This window comes from Talpa occidentalis, unplaced genomic scaffold (genome assembly GCF_014898055.3).
Source record: "Talpa occidentalis isolate TD23 unplaced genomic scaffold, MPIMG_talOcc4v2.1 talOcc4.2, whole genome shotgun sequence".
NCBI lineage: Eukaryota > Metazoa > Chordata > Mammalia > Eulipotyphla > Talpidae > Talpa > Talpa occidentalis.
The window spans coordinates 22195837-22217544 of NW_023602073.1; the positions used below are offsets into that span (position 1 = coordinate 22195837).

Here is a 21708-nt window from a genome sequence, read left to right on the forward strand (position 1 = left end):
AAGATAAACACTTAATCAGCCTCTAATTGCTTGGGAGCATTATGCCAAGCCGTGGTCCCTCGCTGGCATGCTTGGCTCCCTGCGGGAGCATCTAAGCTCATTAACTGCAGGAGCACAGGCTGCTGTCTAGCCCATCATCAGGCACCAAGAGCCTTCCAAAAGCCTTTCCAGATCTGTTCTGAAAGGGTGCTTGCCTTATCCCAGTCTTTTAAGAACATCATGAGGAGCTCAGAAATGAGAATTCAGAAAAACAGATCAGTAGGAATAAGGAACGGGGTGATTTTTAGGGATTTCAAAGATTTTGCACTTCTTTCAACGATTCTTGATGAAGTCAATTATTATGAATTAATATCCTCTGTCTTTTCAGTTTTTTTTTATAGTTTTAGGAAAATTCATTGTACTTTTTCCACTTTGGAATAAGTTTCATACCCCAACAGACCATTCATTTCACCCTTCCTGTTATATCTAAGTCCTTTGCTCTACCAGCCAGCAGAGGGCTTCAGTAATAGTCATAGATAATTAAGGATCCATGAATTGCACATGAATGGGTTCATTTCCTCCTATGAGGGGGTCTATCAGCCTCTCTTGGCCTCCCCTGAATCACCTCTGATCCTGCTGGGACTCAAGTTCTTCTTACTTTTACCCCTGCCAGTGACAACAGGTAAGAAAACCAACAATCACCCTCAAGCCCACACCCCCAATGCACAGGATAAGCTCCTGGGTTCTGAGACCATCATCTTGATGGCATTCCATTTTATGTTCTCATTTTCAAAGAAACAAAGCCACTGGCTTAATGTTGACCCCTGGTTTCCCATTATCTAATTTATAAACAACAGAAATTACTATATAATTTGAATTATTTTTACAAATGAAGCTTTCTGGCAAAAGAAAGGAAAGGAATAACAAAGGAATGTTTGAATTCATTGCTTATCCTCAGAACTAGTTTGCTTTATCAGCTGGAGAGAAATCCTAGGTTGGGACCATGCTGTGACTCCTCCATCAGCATCAGGGAGGGGGGGCAAAGGAAGGACTAGTGTGTTAAACTGGTTATTTGCAATGTGCTTCGTGGGTCCCACCAAAGATAAATCTTGAATGGGGATCATGGTGATATGTTGGACATAGGTTGGGTATGAAAGACATAAGCTGGCCTCACAGGCTTTATTTCTGATTGACTATTGGAATGTTTTCTCAATTCACTTCTCATAACATAGGGATAACAATTCACCATTCGAGGGACCATCAGTTCATAAAGAGGCTGCATTTGCCAATGACCTCAAGGCAAAATACACAAAACATCTCACAACACAGGGAATCACAGCAGGGTATATGGGACAACACAAAGCTGGACAACTGGCATGTTCCTGTGGTGTTTATATGAATTAAATGACCTAAAACAGGGCAAAGGACCCCTTTGGCTTAACGTTTTACTGTGGACCACACTGATAAGGCTGATGATTTTAAGCAAGAGAATGGCAGGATAGGAGTGAAGCTTTTGGAAAATTCACCTAGACATGGTAGGTGGACACGTTATATTATGGAAACTAAAAACCCGATAAAATGAGAAGATGAGCCCAGGACATCTCTTATGGATAAAGACCAAATCTTGGCTAATATTTACAGTAAGGAAGAATAATGAATAATGTGGCGATTTTAAAAATATTACCTAATTCTCAAGTTAAAGGTTTAAGTGGAAACATTGTTTTGGTTAGATTTTCAGTAAGAGAAAGGCTATTTATCTCCTAGGTTTTCTTATTTTTTTAAAGATTTATTTATTTATTTATACAAGCACTGGGTTCGGTCATAAGTGCGGGAGAGTGAGAGAATTCACCAGAGCCAGAGGAGAGAGCAGAGCAGGCAGACTGACAAAGTACACTGCTGAGGGGAGCAGCAGGCCGCAGGAAAGGTCTGCGCGCCGCCAGGTGGGACCCTTGCCCGGCAGCCGGGGATCGAACCGGCGCTGCAGTGGTTGCGGGCAGCTTCGCAACCCAGTGCTCAACCGCTGCGCCACTGGGGAGGCCCTCTCCTAAGTTTGTTTTAACTTAATATTTGTTCACCTTTCATAGCCACAGAGAGAAACAAGTATTTCCAACTTAGTCAAAAGAGTTAACCAAAGCATAGTTTACAATCTAGCTGTTGTTGGCAATCATAGCTAGGTAGATCATCAACTTGGGGGTCTGTCCACAGGTAGGAAGAATTTTGTCTTTTCTACATATCTGCTCCGAGGTCACAACTCAAGAACTGGAGATTCAAATCTATCTACTTACAATTACATTTTTTGGAAATGACACATGAACATACATACACATTTAAACTGATAAAGTCTTGGGAAAGACTTGGAGAGCTTGCCCTAGTCGGGGAGGGAACATGCAGGAAGGCAGAGGAAGGAGGCAAATTCAGAAGTGTCTTTGGGTGAAGGGCCGGCACACTTTCCGTAAAGAGCCAAAACTTCTGGTGAATTCTCTCACCCTCCCATGCTTCTGACTGTACCCAGTGCTTGTATAAATCAATCAATCAATCAATCAATCAATCAATCAATCAATCAATCTTAAAAAAAAAAAAAAAAGCCAGAAACTATTTTAGGCTTTATGGTTGCTGTCACGTGTTCTTCCTGTCCACCTCTTCCTTTTGCTTTCTCTCCTCCTCCCCTTCTCTCCCTTCCTTTCCTCTTCATTATCAGCTTTTATTACTATTATTTTTTGACTATCCATTATATTCTTAGAGGACAGTAAAAAGGAGGTGTCAGGAGGAGTTTGGGCCACTGAGCACAGGTTGCTCACCCTGCTTTGTGAGATGAATTAATGGCACACCCCCACCCTCAACTAAAGCAAAGCACTTCATTCCTGCTCACACCAGCCAGCTCTGTTGCTTGTGTTTTCCTGTGTACCGCGCATTCTGATGGCCATGTAGTCGGATGCTAACATTTGGGAATTGTGACTGTAGTTAAAACAACAACAACAACATAGTAATTTTTAAAAGGAAAGGAATCTGTTAGGGCTGAGTTTGTGGCCACTCAGGTCCCTGTAGGACGAGCACACAGCACACAGGTCTCTGTGCCTTGGCCGGAACTTGTCCCAGATGCCATCTTGCAAACACCGTCCAGCCCAGACTGTCTCTGAGGGCATGGCATTGCCCCGGCGGTTAATACAGCGGTGCAAAATAACCAGGAATGGCTGTAACCAGGAAATGGCTCACAGCTGAACTGAGTTGGTAAAACCCATTTCTAATTTGCACTAGGTCTGCAGGAGGGCAGTAAGGAAACGTTTCGGCCAAGGGCCAAAAAACATTCAGTTACAACAATACACGAAACACTTGTATTAACAAGTAAGAGGTAACAGCTAACTTGTCCTAACAAGCAATGTTATGACTCAAAGCAGAGCTGCAAGGTTAATGAAATGAAGGTGGCTTGACAGGGAGTAGAGGATTCAGCTAATGAACAGGCATGGCTGCCCACTGCTTCAGATTGGCAGCTTAGCGAGCAGAGATCCTGTATAATTCAACCTTTAAAAGAAATTATTGGCACCTAATAAGCATTAAAGGGCAATAGAAATTATTGAAGAATAACAGAATTGAGCCCACTTAGGCAAGAGGAGATGCTATTAAAATCTACTCAACTAGGAATCCCTTTAAGGAACAACAAAAGCAAAGTGAACTGTGTAAATCAAGTTTAGGAGACTGTTAAAGTGAATGTCTGGAAGTGAGGGGGCAGAACCTCAGAGCAGCACCAGGAATATCTCAAATGGCTCCAGCAATTATTTTAAGAAGCACTATTTTATCAGGACACAGGTATGGGAATAGGAGGTGGTCAGCAGTGAAAATTGAGCCAACGACATAAAGCAGTCCCAGGAGTGAGGGGGTTCTGGATAAAGATGGTGGCTTGCACACTCTTTTGCGCTTTCCCTAGGCCCCTTTTAGGAAAGGAATAATCTCACACAGGCTAGAAGAGCAGGAAAAAGGAAGGAGAAACCATGTTCTGGAAGTTGGAGTGTAGATGGGTGGATGTGAAGGAACTGAGAAGAGCCGGACTCTGAAGCAAGAGTGGGGAAGGCCCCGGATGCTTAGGAGTGAGGGCTCATGACAACTTTCCTTGTGAGCAGTCTGGGCCCAATCCTACCCCAGATTCCACATCATGGGTCACTGCCTCACCCTCCCTGCAGAGGGTTGCAGATGGAAGGTCTGGGACCTAGCGAAGGTGGAGTGACCTGTCGAAAACAAGGATGATGTGTGTGTTGCAGGTATGTGGGATGCGGCCCTCCCCTTCCAGAGAGGAGGAGGAGGACTTGGCTCTGGGCTCACAGCTTATAACTGACTCCTGGTCATGTCACCTTCTAGGGACACAGCCAACTCTGTCCTCACAAATGCCCAATGAGATTCTTAGGCCTCCACTTTTAAACATGAGCAGAAAACAAAGGATTAACAGACACACACATGAGGGAGACCCCCTACATGAAAGACAGAAATCATAACAAAATGGGGCCTCCCCTGGTGGTGCAACAATTGAGCACTGGGTTGCGAAGCTGCCCGCAGCCTCTGCAGCGCCGGTTCGATCCTCGGTCTCCAGGGTGGGTCCCACATGGCGCGCAGACCTCTCCTGCTGCCCGCTGCTCCCCTCAGTAGTGTATTTCGTCACTCTGCCTATTCTGTTCCCCGCTCTGGCTCTGGTGAATTCTCTCACCCTCCCATGCTTCTGACTGTACCCAGTGCTTGTATAAATAAATCTTTAAAAAAAAAAAATCATAACAAAATGAAAAGCTGCCACACAGCAGGGAAACTAGAACAGGGGAAAGATAAAGGATTAATGATCTCCTCAGGCAGACAAGAAAAGGTAGAAAAGAAACTAGAATGGGATACTATATAAAGAGACACAATTTGAAAAAAAGAGATTTTAGAGATTGAAAAAAAAATGCAGAAAGTAAAATTTGAAAGAAGATTTTGAAGTTTAAGCTGAGGCACTCTACCAGGTGGTAGATGTTGAGATGAAAAACCTGAAAGGAAAATCCTTTTCAAGAAGATGGAGCTGAAAGTGGAGAAGGAAGCCCCTGCCCCTCCCAAAGCTGAAGCCAAAGCAAAAGCTTGAAGGCCAAGGAAGCAGTGCTGCATGATCCACACCCACAAGAAAAAGATCATCCACTTTCTGGTGGCGCAAGACACAGCAGCTCTGAGGGCACCCAAATGTCTTGGGAAGAGCACCCCCAGAAGACACCAGCTTGGCCCTGTGCTGTCACCAACTCCCCCGGACCACCAAGAAGAGAGAATATAGCATATCCTTGTGTTCACAGTGGCTGTCAAGGCCAAGGAGCACCAGAGAAAACATTTGGTGAAGCATCTCCATGACATTGACTTAGCCAAGGTCAAGCTTGATCAAGCAGATGGGAAGAAGTAGGTATACTGACTGGCTCCTGACTAGGGTGCTTTGCATGTAGCCAATAAAATAGGGATCCTCTACACTGAGTCCAGCTGGCTAATTTTAAATAAGATCTTTTTTTTTTTTTTTTTTTTTTTTAACCAAGGGGGGTTAAAAAAAAGAAAAACCAGGAGGAAGGTAAGAAAATCAGAGGATGGCCTCAAGAGGTCAGTATAAGAGGATTTCGAGAGAGAGAGAGTACAGCAAAATGGAGCAGAGCAAATAATTATCTTAAAATGAATCAAGAAAATTGGTGAGACCAGAACACACCTTCTCAGACTGAAAGGATCCAAGAAAGAGTTCCAGATGGTGAAGTGACTAGACCCATGTCCCAGGGAAGGTCTGGGACAAAGGGAAGTCTTGGGGAATTTCCAGACAGGACACATGGGGAGAGTCAGAGGATTCCCCTTGACCACAGTGCCACTGCACTTCAAAAGGCCAGCGACAGAGCCTACAACATTCGCAAGAAAAAAGATTTACCCCCTAGAATTGTACGTCAGCTACCTCACTCATTTTGAGAGCCGAGAAAAGATACCTTCAGAGCTATTTGGTTGAAACTTTCTTGCCTAACATGCATCCTTCTCAGGAAACTAAGATTTTGCTTAACCAAAGCAAAGAGTTTTTAAAAAGATGTCAGGAAAGAGGAGAGCCACTCAGGAGAGCAGCTAACAGACCCCTCCAGAGGGCACGAAGGCAAGAACATGCAGGGGTCCAGCTGGGGTCAGGGCAGAAGAGTCCAGGGGGCTTGCTTCAGGAAGACATCACAGATAGGGTAACCACTGGCCTGAACATCTTCCCTGGTTGGGGAAAAGTGTGGGGCGGAGGGAGGGACAAAAGCACAATGAAATGACTGGAGAGAGACAACGCGGAAGACAAATGTCACCCTGTGTCACCTGGTGAACACAACGGACTCGTCCTGGTAAGGGGCACTGCTGGCAGCCCATTGTAATGTGACCCTGATCTAAGAGTAGGGAGTGATGAGGCCAAGGGAGGAAAAGAGGACAGAACCCTCTTGCTGAATAAGGGGAAGGCCACTAGATAATGCCTGGAAGGGAAAAATCAAGAGCCAGCAATGAAAACATTTAGAAACATGAAGGTAAATGCCAAAATAATCAGCCAAAAGACTATATAACAGAGTACAATAGGGTTTCCAGAGAGAGAGAACAGAAAAACACCGAGCAGAGCAAATCTTTATCTTGTGGTAAATGGAGACAATTAGCAGAGCTGAAGCGCTTACATTTCCAGACAGGAAGTGACCCAAACAAGGGACAGGACAAGCTGGGAAAATGGGGAGGAGGGGGGTGGGGGTGGGAGATCCCTGGGGTGTGTGGCAATTCCTGTAGGATGATTAGAGTTTAAATAGTGTGCTGGAGTAAGTGGAAAGAAAAAAAAAAAAAAAGAAAAAGAAAAACAACGAGGGAAAGTCATTCCAAAAGCCAACTTTGCTAAGAGCAGCTCTGGCCCACCAGCCCCTCCCAGGAGCCCCGTCCACTGCTGGCCCTGCCCCAGGACACAGTGGGAGCTCCGTCAGGCTTTCTGCCCCACCCTCTCCCCTAAAGCCCCAGCACTTCCCCTACATCTCCTCCCACTCTGCCTTCTGGAGAGCCAGAGGAGCTGATGTTTTTGGAGCCAACAAAGTCTGGCTCCCATCTCCCCCACAGAGGAAACCACCCATTGGGTGGGAGATCATGTCCAGAGAAGAGGAGGAGGAGGGTGTCTGGGAATCTGGAGGTGCTTGCTGACCTCTGGAACTGAGGGAAGAGGTGTGTTTGTCTACAAGGGGCGGGAAGGGGGAGGGAGAAAGGGGGGTTGGATGATGCCACACACTGGGGAGACTTCAGGGCAGAGGACTGGAGCAAGGCTTGGGCAGCCTGCAGGTCCCTGGGGATGTCAGGGCAGCTCTGAGAGAGGGATGGGGCAGAAGGTGAACTGGTGGGAGGTGAAGAGGGAGGGAGGAGGTGGGGAGAGGGAGGCAGCCAGGAGAGGCGACTCTATGGAACATCTGGACAGAGAAGGGAAAGAGGCAGGGCATTAGTGTTGGGGGTGTGTGTGTGTGGATTTGTAAAGGTGGGAGGATCTGAGAATGTCAAGATGTCGGTGGGAGACTGAGGGCAGAGGAGGGGCTGTTCACAGAGGGAGGGGGAGCCTGCTGGAGGAACATGAGAGGACAGCACCTCACTTTTAAGTTCGGGGACCACTGTGATCCTCACAGAACCAACTCTGGTGTCTGAAACCCAACACTCATCTAAAGGCTGGACCGTGGACATGGGCAGCCTTGAGTTTGGGCGACTCTTCCACATTGCTGTTGAAATGGGGCACACTCCTCTCCCCTCAGGCTGACTCTTTTTCCATTTTAATTATATGCATCATAATAATTGTTTTCCAATAAGGGGCTTCCAGTTGTCACACTGGTAAATGAAAAGAGAAATCAGTGACACCAAAAAAAAGTACAATGGAAAAAACCAAGGTTGAATTAGAATCAAAGGCAGAACATGAGGGATGAAGACAGGAATCGTGACCAAATGCAAGAGCAGGCAATGACAAAGCGGGCGGCTCGGTCCAAGGACAAGAATGCTCAGTTTTTGGTGTTTTCACTTTTTCCTTTTCTTTTTTCCAGTCACCACTTTAAACGGGACTGGTCTAAGGGCATCGGTTAAAACACATTGTCAGAGTGGAGAAAAACACAAGACCCAGCTCAGTGAGTTCTACAACAAAACAGAAGGGTTTATAATCTGTGTCTGAAAAACGAAATCAAAGCCCAGGACAGCGCTGCACCCACTCGGGTGAAGGCCTGTTCCTTCTGGGGTTTCCCGATCAGCACCCCTTGTCAACGCTGACGGGTGAGGCCGCACCCCAAGGCGGGCAGGTAGGACAACCCGCAGCGTGTCTGTGGGGAAACGGTGGTGAGGGGCCAAGTGATTTCCAGGAGGCCACCCAGGACAGGGGTTGGCAGCACCTCCACCTCACCAGGTTGGAATGAGCAGCATGGGTGGGGTTCCCTTTGAAATGGACACTGTCGTTTTCCTGGGGAGGCCCCTCCCAAACATTATTTTCAGTAAGAGTTGCCAATGGCTCTCCATTTTCCTTGCTTTCTTTCTGTTGGGACTGCTGAGAAACTATGGGAGAGGTTCATATTTTTCCAACTGCCTTTTCTTAGGCTTTATCTCAAGGGAATCAGATTGGTAGGATTAACACAAGGGAAAAGGTCCAGTGTGGTGAGTGGTGCTAATTCAAAGTGGAGCGGATTCAAAAAAGGAGAGGAAAATTAGTTGTTGAGAGCATCTAGTTGTAAGCAGATTTTTATATTGCTTTGGAAAGTAAAAGCATATCACTTTAGTTACATCATTTCTTTTCATCCAGCTTTATTGGGGCTCTCTTACCCTCAGGAAAAAAAAAAAGGCCAGCTACTGCTCCCCTCAGCTGTAAAAATGGCAGATAATGTCCCCAGGCCCGGCTAGCATTTCCCTGAGATTCAGCATTTCTTCCTTAGCTTCTGGGGGCTTGTAACCATGATTTATCCTCCTGTTTTATTTTCACTTGGGGTGTCCCACCCACCCCCACAGAGGTTGAAGTTTCTCCCGCTTTAAAGGAGTCAGCAGAATCTGTGGAGGTCTCATTAAGGGGGCTGGGTGGGGGAGGTGTGATTTCAGGACCAGAGCTCTAATTCCTTATGAGAATCTCAGCCCGAGTTCAGGTACTCCTCATGGGAGCATCCTTCAGTTGCCCAACTCGATCCTTCTCCCTTCCTCTGACCTGCTACCTGTCTCCATTTAGACCTGCGAAGAGCCAAGTACTAAGCGATGCCAGACGCTGAGGACACAGGCACGGGCAAGCTGGATGGGGTCCTCTGTCCTCAAGGGGCTTGGGGTCCAGCGACCACCACAATCCAGGGTCTGAATGATGGCTGTAGGTGCGGGTGGAGGACCTAAGAGAGCACCCAGCACAGACCTGGTTGAGGGTAGGGAGTTGCCCAGAGGGAGGATGTCTAAGCTAAGACCTGGAGAATGAGTGGGAAGCACCAGGGGAAGCAGAGGGAATTGTAGGTGTGGGTATCTCTTGAGATGCCCCAATGTGGTTGGGCTGGTCTAACCCAGTTGATCAGCCTGCCCCTCGCCCACATGTAATTTACTAACTCCTGCCTCCATGCCTTTTCTCATGCCATTCCACCCACTTGGAATGCTTTCCCTCTTCTTAACTACCATCCATATCTCTCCCTTTGGCCAGGGGCCCGTTTACACCTGCCTTTCTGCAGCTGCCACGCCAATCTTGATCACGGCCATGACTTCAGTGCTGATAGGATACATTTGCACAACACCAGCATCTGTGCACACACATTTGTGTCCATCATGTCACCCAATTAAAGCCTACACTTCTCAAGTGAAGGGAAAGGTCTCTAGATGAGTCTGGCTTCAGAAGAAAGAGGGAGGGTCAGAGGGCGCCTTTACTGAGCAAGTACTATGTCTTGGGTTCTCTGCCGGCTGTTAGTAGGTAAAGAAAACCACAGTGGTCATCTTGAGGCTCTCCTGGATGCTCAGTGAAAGAACTTCAATTGACCAGTGAAGGGCAACTAAGTACGAGGCATGAGAACACAGCGTGGCACCAAGCTGACATCAGGCCCTGCACAGGCTGGCGGTTCAAAACCCTATTGCTCCCGTCAAAGTTCACGTCACTTTAGGCTGTTAGGTTTTGTTTTTTTCATGGGTCAAAACGCCAAATATCTCATAAATGTATAAAGTGGTAGTAGGGCTTAGCTTTCGAAGAGAGGAGGGGAGGCCAGAAAGACAAGAAGGAAGCTTCTGACAGTCCATCTCCCTTTATGAAGACTACAATTTTTGTGACTATTTTCCAAGGCCTGGTTCCATTTAGCGTCTCCAGGAAGTTCCCATGTCCCTACTTTTAGGCCTTCTATGCAGACTTTCTCACAGGGACTGATCTTTCCAGCTTTAAGGGCAGATCCTGAGTGATAATGAGCAGGACTGAGTCTCAGAGAAAGATGATGCAAGCTGCTGAGGTGGGAGTTAAAGCTCTTGGGGCGGGGGCTCAGCAGAGGCTGCACAGGTGATGCAGTGATGTTTCCTTTTCACATTACTTAGCAAAAAGTTGACGGAAAGTGAAATGCAAACACAACACTAAAAGAAGCCCCGGCAATACCACCTTCTCCAAACAAACAAACACCCTGTAATGTTATTAGGAGAAAACCCCGTTGTCATAAGTGCCTTCTCAAGGGAGATCTAGTGGCCAGATATCACCTTCCACCACCAGGGAGGACACGGGCACGTGGAGGGTATGGTTACCTGCCCAGAGGGAAAAAGCAGAGCTGTGGTCATTCTCCTTCCCCTGGCTCCCCCTATGCAGAACCCTTAGAAGAACATCACGTGGCAAGCGTGCCCATCAAGGATGGATCGAAAGGATGTGTTTTGCCTGCAATGCATTCTAACATGGTGCTAGGCTCAGCCAATTCTCAAGAAGTCCTTTAGGGTGGACACATCAGTCACACCCAGAACCACTATCCACTGCCTTTCTTTCCACAATCCTCTTAATGTTCATCCTCCAGCCCAGGGTCCAGAGATACCACCAGGAGACAATTCCCTTTTCGAGGAAGACGTCATGAACACTGAATGGCTCGTTATCTCCACCAGGAGGATCTTAGAATCAAGCTTCTTTTTTAACATGTAATCATTTTTAAGCCTTTTTTTTTTTTTTTTTTTTTTTTTTACTGAAAATGTGGATCCAGTACCACAAACGGCAGTGTTTCCACCGCTGGAAACTCTTCCTCCAGCTCCCCCACCCAGCAGCAGATGGCGGCTCTCTCATGGTTGCAGGCGATTCTTACAGCTCTCTTCTCAAAATCCAACAAGATTAATGACAGAAAATTAGTCAAGACAAGTATTTGCCTGTTTGGTTTATGTTACTATCACTTTCATGGTCGGAGAAACATGTTTCCTTTTCACATTACTTAGCAATAAGTTGATGGAAAGTGAAATGCAAAACACAACACTAAAAGTAACCCCAGCAATACCACCTTCTCCAAACAAACAAACACCCTGTAATGTTCTTGGGAGAAAACGCTGTTGTCATAAGCGCCTTCTCAAGGGAGATCTAGTGGCCAGATATCACCTTCTACTTGATCGGAAGGCAGGTGACCCTGATCCACCGCCCTGAACACCTCCTCCTCACCCAAACGCAAATAAATATGCTATTTTCTAATAAACTCAAAGCAAAAAATCAATCATTTGCAACAAATATTTGTGTCAATTGAAAGTATGTAAATGGCAACACATTTTTCTCAAGCCTTTTTCAGTGAAAATTGTAACAGGTAGTCTCAAACCTGTAGCAGAAAAGGAAAGTGATGACAGATCTTTAAACAGCTCAAGTGAAAATGCTCCAGGTATGGATTGGTGTGTCTGACCTCTAAGTCATGTAATATGAGATTGAATAGTTCAGAGATTTAGAGAAAATATCAAGAACCTTCCTGTTCATGCCCAAAGCAGGTAAAAACTAGTGGGGGGTTGAAGGGGGTTAACTGAAAGCTTTCTGTCTCCATTGCTATGGCGCCACTAACCAAACTAGAAATCTTGGCTCCAATTGTTCACCAAATCCTGTTGATTTTCAGTCTGTCCATCCTCTCCATCTCCAGGGCCCTGGGTAAATTCAGGTCCTACCACTTCTTTTGCAGCTTCCCGGGGAACGCAGCTTCTCCGTAGCTGTCATCACTGTGAGGATGAGTCACATTGAAGGGTTCCTGCTAACCTCACCTGGAGAAGTTGGGTGACAGCAGACAATCTCCAGGCCTTTCTGGATAAATTGGTTTTGGGGCTGTCCACTCGGACTCTGTGAAATATTACGGACCACCCATTGGGGGCTAGCTGTTGTGGGCACTGATGACACAATGGTGAACGAGGCAAAGGCCAAACCCAGATCATTCTCTTGCAGTGCAGCTCCCAGAGGAAAGGAGATGCTCAAGGAGCTCTCTCAGGAGAGGTACTGCAGGGTCTGCAGGTTAGGGGGGAATTTGCTTCTAGCGATGGAGCTTAAGGCCAAAACTGAAGATTGCAATTTTGCAAGGGTAACTACAAACATTTTTTGCTGTACATATTATGATTCACAAACATCATGACCTGCAGACTACTGCACATATAAGGACGCTGGTCGTGGATTCATGGACTTTTCCCTATTCTTGGGATTTGAGCAATGTCAAGTGTTTTAAAACACAAAAATGTTATAGGAGGAAGCATGTTAAGCATTTCTCCCCCAAATAAGCCCGTGGACATTCTGCAATTTCCAAGGTTATTTTGGACTGACTGTTAGGATAAATTTTGATCTTATAAATTAAATTGTTACTTCCTCTGAAGGAAGGTGACTCATCAAGAGCTGGTGGGATTGCGTCCCTCAAGACTACTGGCTGAACCTCAGTGATCCTTGGGGGCTGCAGCACTTGTGTCATCCAAGCCCAGTCTCATCTCATATTGGAGATCAGTGTAGTCTCAGCAGGCCCAGAGACACTTTCCAGAAATTTGGTTTTATACCCTGGAGAATTCGTTCATCATTGCTTCTCTCTCTGTCAAACCAGATGAAAGAAAAATGGTAGATGTGGTCTTCGTTTAGATCTCCTAATCTCATCGGAGAGCATTCCTGGACTTACACAGACATGAATGTTCAGAGAACTCCTTTTTAACCTCAATTTACTAACCCAATTGCAACTAAACTGAACTAGCACTGATATGATCGTATCAGTAATAGAATGAAAAAGGAGAAGAAACTAAGCCAGTTACAGGCACTCACTGAACTGTTCTCAAGAAAAGTCCTGGGAATTTTTCAGTCCTTTCATTTTTTAAGCAATTATTGCTTTCCTCTCCCCACGAAATCTGTAAAATCAGATCCCCAAATTTTCAAAAATTCTTTTTCCTTTACTGACTTATTAAAGTATCGATTTGTTAACCAAGCGTCTGATCCTATGCTGGTCAGTAAGAGAGGCAGAGAAAGGGACCAGAAATAGAGTCTGCCTTTAAAGAGTCCCCTGTCTGGTCTACCAGGATAGGTAAAGCCATGGAGGATTGAAAACAAGGTAAGTAATGCTACGGAATGGACTTGGTGAGGTCAAGGTCCATTTCAGTCTGGGGTTCTACAATGCTCTCAGGCTACCCAATGTGGGTAAATGAATGGGCAGCACTGGTCTCACCTTTGTGTCTTGCTAGAAATTCAGAATCTCGGGCTCTGTCCAGACCTACTAATTCCAAATCTGCATTTTTAACAAGATCTTCAAGTGATTCATAGGATGTTCAAGACAGAGAACCACACTCCAGGATACAGAATCAGTGTTCTAAATCTGGTAAGATCAGATACTTCTCTGGGTCCACAACCTCTGACTATGGAACAGTTTGCTCTTTCTCTTGTGATTGCCTTCCTTTGCTAAGCATCTCTGTTAAGTTCCTTCTGGTCACACAAGCATGACACATTCTGGAGCCTTTCTTTAGTGCTTCTCATCCCCAAACATACAATCAGTTGGTCCATCATTGCAAATGTCATTTTGAATGAAATTACCTCTCTCATTAAAGGCAAATACTTAATTTAGAGCTAAGAAGGATATAGCAGGCACTGTTTTAGGTGCTTTGTGCATATGAACTCATTTAATCTTCACCCCACCCCTGTGAAGTAGGTACTCTGAGTATCTCCAATTTTATAGGGGGGGAAATGGAGACACTGAGAATCCCAGGTTGTGGAATCACGGACAGGAAAGGCCGACTATAAGTTATACTCAAATCACAGGAAATTGCAAAGCTGGATCCAAACCCAGGGAACATGGCACTGGCCTGTACACAATATCATGCCCACTGTTTACAGATGAGGATGAAAGTCTTAGGAATGAAAGAGACTAAGTAGTGGATTAAATTAAAACATCACCCTTAGAAGAAAGAGGCATGCACTCCTGACAGTCCAGAAAAGCACGTTTCTCCAAGTCACAATAAAACCAGGAGTTCCGGAAGTACAATTCTGTCTTTGGCCTTCTGAGCTTTGTTCATATTGCAGTGTGTTTTCCTTATGCTTTTCTGCCTGGTTTCTGACTGTGCGGACAGAGTTCCCAAGAAGGCCTTGCTGCCCTGTCAAAAGCTCACAGCTGCAGCAGGACTGTGAAGCCCAGGAGCAGCCAGGCCCCAGCACATGCAATTGCCTGTGGCCTCCTTACTCTTCTTCCAGCTGAGATCGGTATGCTGATGCAGGGGGCCCAAAGTAGATTCAGAGGAAGGAAATTGGGAAAAAAACCCAAAAAACCAAACAAACAATAGAACATAACTTGCAGACAGCCTTCACCAAGCCATCATGATTTTATTATCTGGCCCTGAGAAGGAATTTTATATTTTCAGACAAACTATGAAGAATATGCCCTGTAAACATTCTGTTCCCACAACTCCAACTATAAGACTCAGAAAGACCTGAACAGGCACTGGGCACACAGGGGGTGGTGGCCCCAGAGATAGGCTCCACAATCCAGGACTCTTACCCACGGGACAGGGTAAGGACCTCAGTTCATCTAAGATGTTTGGCAACTCACCTCCATCCCTCTCTCCTGGAAGAATTTGAAAAAAGATTTTTATTTCACCAAAATTTTAGATGCTGCTCAGTCGCTATTTTGAATTATCTGCCAAAGGCTTGATTTGTGTGCTAGCCTTGAAACAAAGTGGAGGCCATGGCTAGAAAGAGACATTAGTGAAAGCTATTCAACTGCTTTCCTGGGCCTTGTCTACTGAGGAAGACTCCCGATGTGAGAGCAACCTGAGAGGAAAGGAAGCAGACGCCCTGGCCACCTTGGAGCTCAGCTGGGCGGGAGAATATTTTCCAGCTGGTGACCCACAGAATTCCACTGTCTGTGCAGCTTTTATTGTTAATTTAAAAATTAAGCTTGGGAAATGTTGGGTTAAATAAAGTTGACCAGTTTCTTTGCTGGTGATTCTCTAAGAGGGAGTTATAATATGCAGTATTTTCTTTTCTTTTTAAAATGTATTTTATTTTATATTTTCTAAGTAATTTAGATGTGGGAAACTTTTTAAGACATCTCCTGGAATAGCATCTTACTTTGTGAAAGACTGTAGTAGTAGGTCAAAACAGTAGGCTCTTCTCCCAGGGGACTAGAGGACGGAAGGATGACTTAGGGACTGAAACTGAATATAATCTCCAAGAGGAGAGCATAGCCAACTTTCATATACCTTTCAAAAGAGTCTTCTTTGGTGATTCCTTTATCAGCTCGCCCCTAATTAAAAAGATTGGGGTCAGGTAACTTTTTGCCGGAAAAACATATAAGGTCATACTAGGAAATCTGGATAAAGAGGAAAGCACTAAAAGTCACTTGTAATCAGGGAAATGCAAATCAAAACTACCATGAGATACCATCTTACACCAGTGAGAATGGCACATATTAAAAAAACTAGCAACAACAAATGTTGGCGAGGTTGTGGAGAAAAAGGAACTCTTCTGCACTGTTGGTGGGAGTGCAAACTGGTCCAACCACTATGGAGAGCTGTGTAGAGATTTCTGGACCTACTAAACATAGAGCTTCCATAGGATCCAGCAATTCCACTCCTAGGTATTTACCCAAAGGACACAGAAACATCAATTCCAAAGAGCACCTGCACCCCTATGTTTATAGCAGCACTATTTACAATAGCTAAGCTTTGGAAACAGCCCAAATGCCCAAAAATAGATGACTGGATCAAGAAGATGTGGTACATATATACCATGGAATATTACTCAGCATTCAAAAAAGATAAACACATGCAATTTGCAGCAACATGGATGGCGCTGGAAGGGATCATGCTCAGCGAAATAAGCCAAAAAGAAAAAGAAAAATACCGGGTGGTCTCACTCATAGCAAGAATCTAAAAAACCTAAGTAAGGGACCAGGAAAATGTGAAAATCAAAATCAACAAAAACTATGAACCAGAGACACTTTTTGGGGGGTGGGGGCTGGGAGGGGAGGGATTGGGGTCAGAATGGGAGGTTTGCAATTGTATGGGGGAATATAAAAATAAAATTTATTATTTAAAAAAAAAGTCACTCATAATTCTCTCATGTAGAAATTGTCATGATTCAATTTTGTGCTTTCTTTCATCTTTGTCAGCCATATTGTTAGCACACTAGTCATACCATAGATCTACACGATTCATGGTTTTTTGTTGCTCCACTTGCCATTTGCATTATCACATTGCATGTTGTCCATATTCCTCATAAGCATTTTTAATAGTTGTATAATAGTGCATCAACTCAGAGTGGATGAATCCCAAGACGTGGAGTCATGGATATGAAAAATCAACAATAAGTTCTACTTAAATCGTCAACTGAGGGTCTCTGCCTCTCACCCCCACCGTGTTCAAGGGTCAACTATATATTGACATATAATTTACAAGCAATAAAATGGGTGCATAGTTTTATGAGTTCTGAAAAATGCATGTACTCCAAGAACCACCACATCAGGATATAAACTATTTCCATCAGCCCCAAAAGATTCCATGTCCTTCATTCCCAGCCACTCATCCACCCTCAGTCTCAGTCATGCTCAGGCAGCCACTGATGGGCTTTCTGAACAAACTACTCTTTTCTTGAATATCACATAAACGGAATGGCATGCTATGTACTTCTTTGCAGTTGATGTCCTTCAACAAGTATAATGATTTTAACATTCACCCATGATGCTGTGTACATCATTAATGTTCTTTTGTTCATGACTGCATAGTATTCCTTTGCATGGACCCACCAGACCCACCATACATGTATATCCATTCACTGACTGATTGGACTTGGGGAGGGGTTGCTTTTTCAGGAATAAAGCTGTTAAACATATTCATGTTTTAGTCTTCATGTGGGCATGTATTTTCATTTTCCTTTGGTAAGTGTCTAGGAAAATGGCTACGCATATGGTAAATATAGATTTAATTTGTAGAAGGAAAGCAGACTATTTTTCAGAGCCATTGTACCATTTTTAAATTTCATCAGTAACATATGAGAGTTCCAGTTGTTCCAGCAGGCTCATCAATAATACCTAGCATGGTTGATTTTTCCATTTTGGCACTCTAAAGGGAGTGTAGTGGCTTTCATGTGTGTTTCCCAGGTGACTAATCAACTTGAACATCTTTTCATGTTCAGAGGGCCATTTGCATATTTTCTTCTGTTGAGTATCTGTTCAGATATTTGGCCCATTTCCAACTGAGTTGTCTTTTTATATTTGAGTTATGGGAGATCTTTCTATGTTCTAGACACAAGTCCTTTGTCAGACATATGTAATATGTTTATTTTCTCCCAGACCAAAGCTTGCCTTTCCATCTCCTTAATTGTCACTTTCAAAGAGCTGAGATTTTTCAACTGTTATATTCATTTTATCATTTCTTCTATTAGGGTTCTTGCTTATCTGTGTGTCTTAAGAAGCCCTTATTTCCTCCCCAAATTAATCTAAACATTCAATGCAAATGCACACACAAATAGTCACAAAGAATGGTAAATTGAACTATAGGAAAATATATTTATAAAATACAAAAGCTCAAAACTCTACAATTGGGAAACAATCCAAAAAAAGGCTTTGCCTATATTAGGGTTACAGAGCTTTTCTGCTTTGTTTTCATATCACAGTTTTTAAGTTTTCATTCTTACATTTAGATTTATGACCCATTTCAATTTTTGCACATGGTGTACACATGAGGTATACACATGGTATGAGATATGGGTTGGGTTTCACTTTCTTCACCCCACCTTGGCTGTTCATTGTTCCAGCACCATTTGTTGGAAAGACTATCCTTTTCCAATTAGTTACCTTGACATCTTTGTGAAAATTCAATTGGCCATAAAAATGTCAGTCTACTTCTGGGTTTTCTATTCTGCTTCATTGATTTTTAAGTCTATTGTTAGGTCAATACCAGGCCGTTAAGCCTTAAAAGAAGTCTAAAGTAAGGGTCTAAATGTACTCCAGTTCTGATCTTTCTATTCAAAACAATAGGAGAACCTTTCCATTTCCATATAAATTTTAGAATTAGTTCGTCATTCTCTACCCAAGAAATCCCATTATCTTTTATCAGAATTGCACTGAATTTGAAGAGAATCAACATTTATCAACATTTAGTCCTCTAATCTGAGAATACGTTGTAGCTCTCCATTTACTTAAGTTTTTTTGTTTGTTTCTTTCATCAATACTTTTTAGATTTTAGCGAACAAATCTTTCTTATATTTTATTATTAAAATAATCTTTAAGTGTTTCAGGTTTTTCTGATTCTATTGTACTTTTCAAAAAATGTCAATTTTCCATTGGCAGTACACAGAAATAAAACTGATTTTGAGGTATACAACTTGTACTGTGACTTTACTAAATAACTTGTTAGTTTTTATTTGGTAGATTACTTCGGTTTTCTATATACTCCATCATGCTTTCTGTGAATGAAGATAGCTGTAATCCTTTCTTTCATTTATTTTTCTAGTTTTAATTTTGGTCAGGATCTCCAGGACACTGTTAAAAAGAAAGGGCAGAAGTTGACATCCTTTCCTTGATCATGATTTTTAGGGATCTAGCATTCAGGCAGTTATGATTAAGATATTAACTATGGGTTTTTCACAGAGGCACTTTATCAGATTGAAGACATTTCCTTCAATTCCTAATGTGTTGAAAGACTTTTTTAAAAATAATTGCTGACTATTGTCAAATGCTTTTTCTGCATCTATTGAAAAAAAATCACATGGTTTCTCTCTTTTGTTTTATAAATATGGTGAATTATATGGGTTTTCAAATGTTAAATCAACCTCTAATCCTAGGATAAACCACACCTGGCTAAGGTGCCTAAACTTTTAACTTAGTAATATTTTTAAGTGATTTTTGTTTGTTTGTTTCTATGTCCATGTGGAATATTAGTCCATAGATTTCTTTGCTTATGTTGTCTTTGTTGTTAGCATCAGGGCCTCATAAGTGAGTTAGAAGGGTTCTCTCTTTTATGTATAGGAAGGGTATTATTTACTTTCTTAAATGTTTGATAGAATCACCAGTGAAATTCAGTTTCTTTAACAGATATGGAACTATTAAGATTTTTACATTTTTCTTGAGTCATTTTGGCAATTTGTGTCTTTCATGAAATATGTCCTTTTCGTCTATTTTGACAAAATCATTTGCAAAAAGTCATTCATATTATTTCTTATTATTCTGTTAATGACAGGAGGACTTGCAGGTATGGTTCCTCTTTTATTTCATATATATACATATATATAATTATATATAATATATAATGTATCTTCTCTTTTTATCGAGGTCAGTCTGGATAGAGGTTTATCCAGGTTTTGGTTGTATTGATTCTTGCCACTGTTTTTCAGTTTCCTATATCATTGATTTCTATTTTTATCTTTATTAATTCCTTTCTGATTGTATTGAGTTTACTCTTCTTTTTCTAGCTTCTTAATCTGGAAGATTAGGTATCTCATTTGGGATCTTCTTTCCTTTTTAATATTAACATTGAAAGCCCTTAGTGTCGCTTTAAAGACTGCTTTAGCTGTAGCCAACAAATTTTGATATGCTCTTTTCATTTTCATTTAATTCAAAATATATTCTAATTTTCCTTGTTTTTTCTTTGACCTGTGAATTATCTAGAAGTATGTTGTTTGGCTTCCAGATATTTGGGGAGGTTTAAATATTTTCTGTTAGTGATTTGTAGTTGAATTTCATTTTTTATCAGAAAACAGTCTTGCATTTTTAATGCTTTGAAATTTATAGACTTCTTCTATGGTACATAGCATAGATCTATCTTGGGGACTATTTCAAGTAAATTTTAGTGTGTAGTCTGATATTTTTGGTTAGATGAGTGACATATTCTATATATGTCAATTAAGTCAAGAGGTTTATTATGATCAGATCTCCATATCCTCAAAGATTTCTTGTCACTTGCTCTGTTAGTTATGGAGAGAGGAGTTTTGGAGCATCCAATTACAATTTTTTTTGTCTTTTTTTCCCTCAGTTTTGTCAGTATCCTGAAGTAATTGTAACTGGGTACATAATACACTCAAAACTTTTTCTTCATAATTGTTCCCTTTAAAATAATGAAACAACTTTTTATATTCCTTCTAGATTATATGAAGTCTGATATGCCTCATATAAATATCATCATTCCAATTAGTGTTCATATGATTTTATTTTATTTTTTTTACTTTTAGTCTAATAGTTTATGTTTAAAATGTGTCTCCTGTAGATAGCATATTGCCTTTTAATCAAATCCAGCAACATCTCCCTCTTAAAGTATCTAGAATATTTACACTAGATGTGACTATCAATATAGTTACTATTTTCTTTTGGTCCCATGTTATTTGTTCCTACCCCCTCTTTCTTGCTTTCTTTTAGATTGTATATTTTTAAAGAATTCCATGTTAACTCCACATATTGCTATTTTTCATTTTGCTTTGTTGTACTAGTTGCTCCTGAGTTTATAGTTTGCATATTAATTTATTGCAGTCTTTCTTCAAATAATTTTATACCAACACACATCTAGTGTAGGGATCTTAAAAACATAATAATTTTTCCATATTGTTCCTATACTTTGCGCTACTGTTGTCATAAGATTTATTTTTATATGTGTATTAGAAACCTCATACTCTATTGTTATTATTTTGACTTTCAATAATCAATTACCTTTCAATGAGATTTTATTTATTTATTTTTTAAAGATTTATTCATTCATGCATACAAGAACCAGGGTACAGGTCAGATATGCGGGAGGGTGAGAGGATTCACCAGAGACAGAGCGGGTAACAGAATAGGCAGACTGCCTGAAATACACTGCTGAGGGGAGCAGCTGGCAAGACAGGAAAGGTGTGCTGCGCCATATGGGTATCTCCCCCTCAGGCTGGGATTGAACCCACGCTGCACAGGCTGCAGACAGCTTCACAGTGCTGCGCTCAACTGCCTGCGCCACCAGGGAGGCCCTTTTAATGAGATTTTAAAATGAGGAAGGGAAAACATTTTATATATTCCCACATATTTACTATTTCTCTTGCTTTTCATTCTTCAATAGAGATCTGGGCCTCCCTGGTGGTACAAGGGGTTAAGATGCAACCTATGAAGCTCTCCGCAGCCACTGCAGCACAAGTTCAGTTCCCCTGGTCGGGGAGCTACCCATATGGCACAGCAGACCTCTCCTGACTTGCCCGCTGCTCCCTTCAGCAGTGTGTTTCAGTCAGTCTGCCTGTTCTGTTCCCCACTCTGTCTCTGATGAATCCTCTCACCCCCTATACCTCTGGCCTGTACCCCAGTCCTTGTATGCATAATAAAATAAATCTTTAAAAAAAATAGAGATCCA

At 42.6% G+C, this 21708-nt stretch overlaps 1 protein-coding gene across 1 annotated transcript in view; it reads right to left on the reverse strand.

Annotated features, from left to right (window-relative positions):
- The window catches only part of GMDS (GDP-mannose 4,6-dehydratase), a 544099-nt gene that overhangs the window by 88395 nt on the left and 433996 nt on the right, over positions 1-21708 (reverse strand). The window lies entirely within an intron of this gene.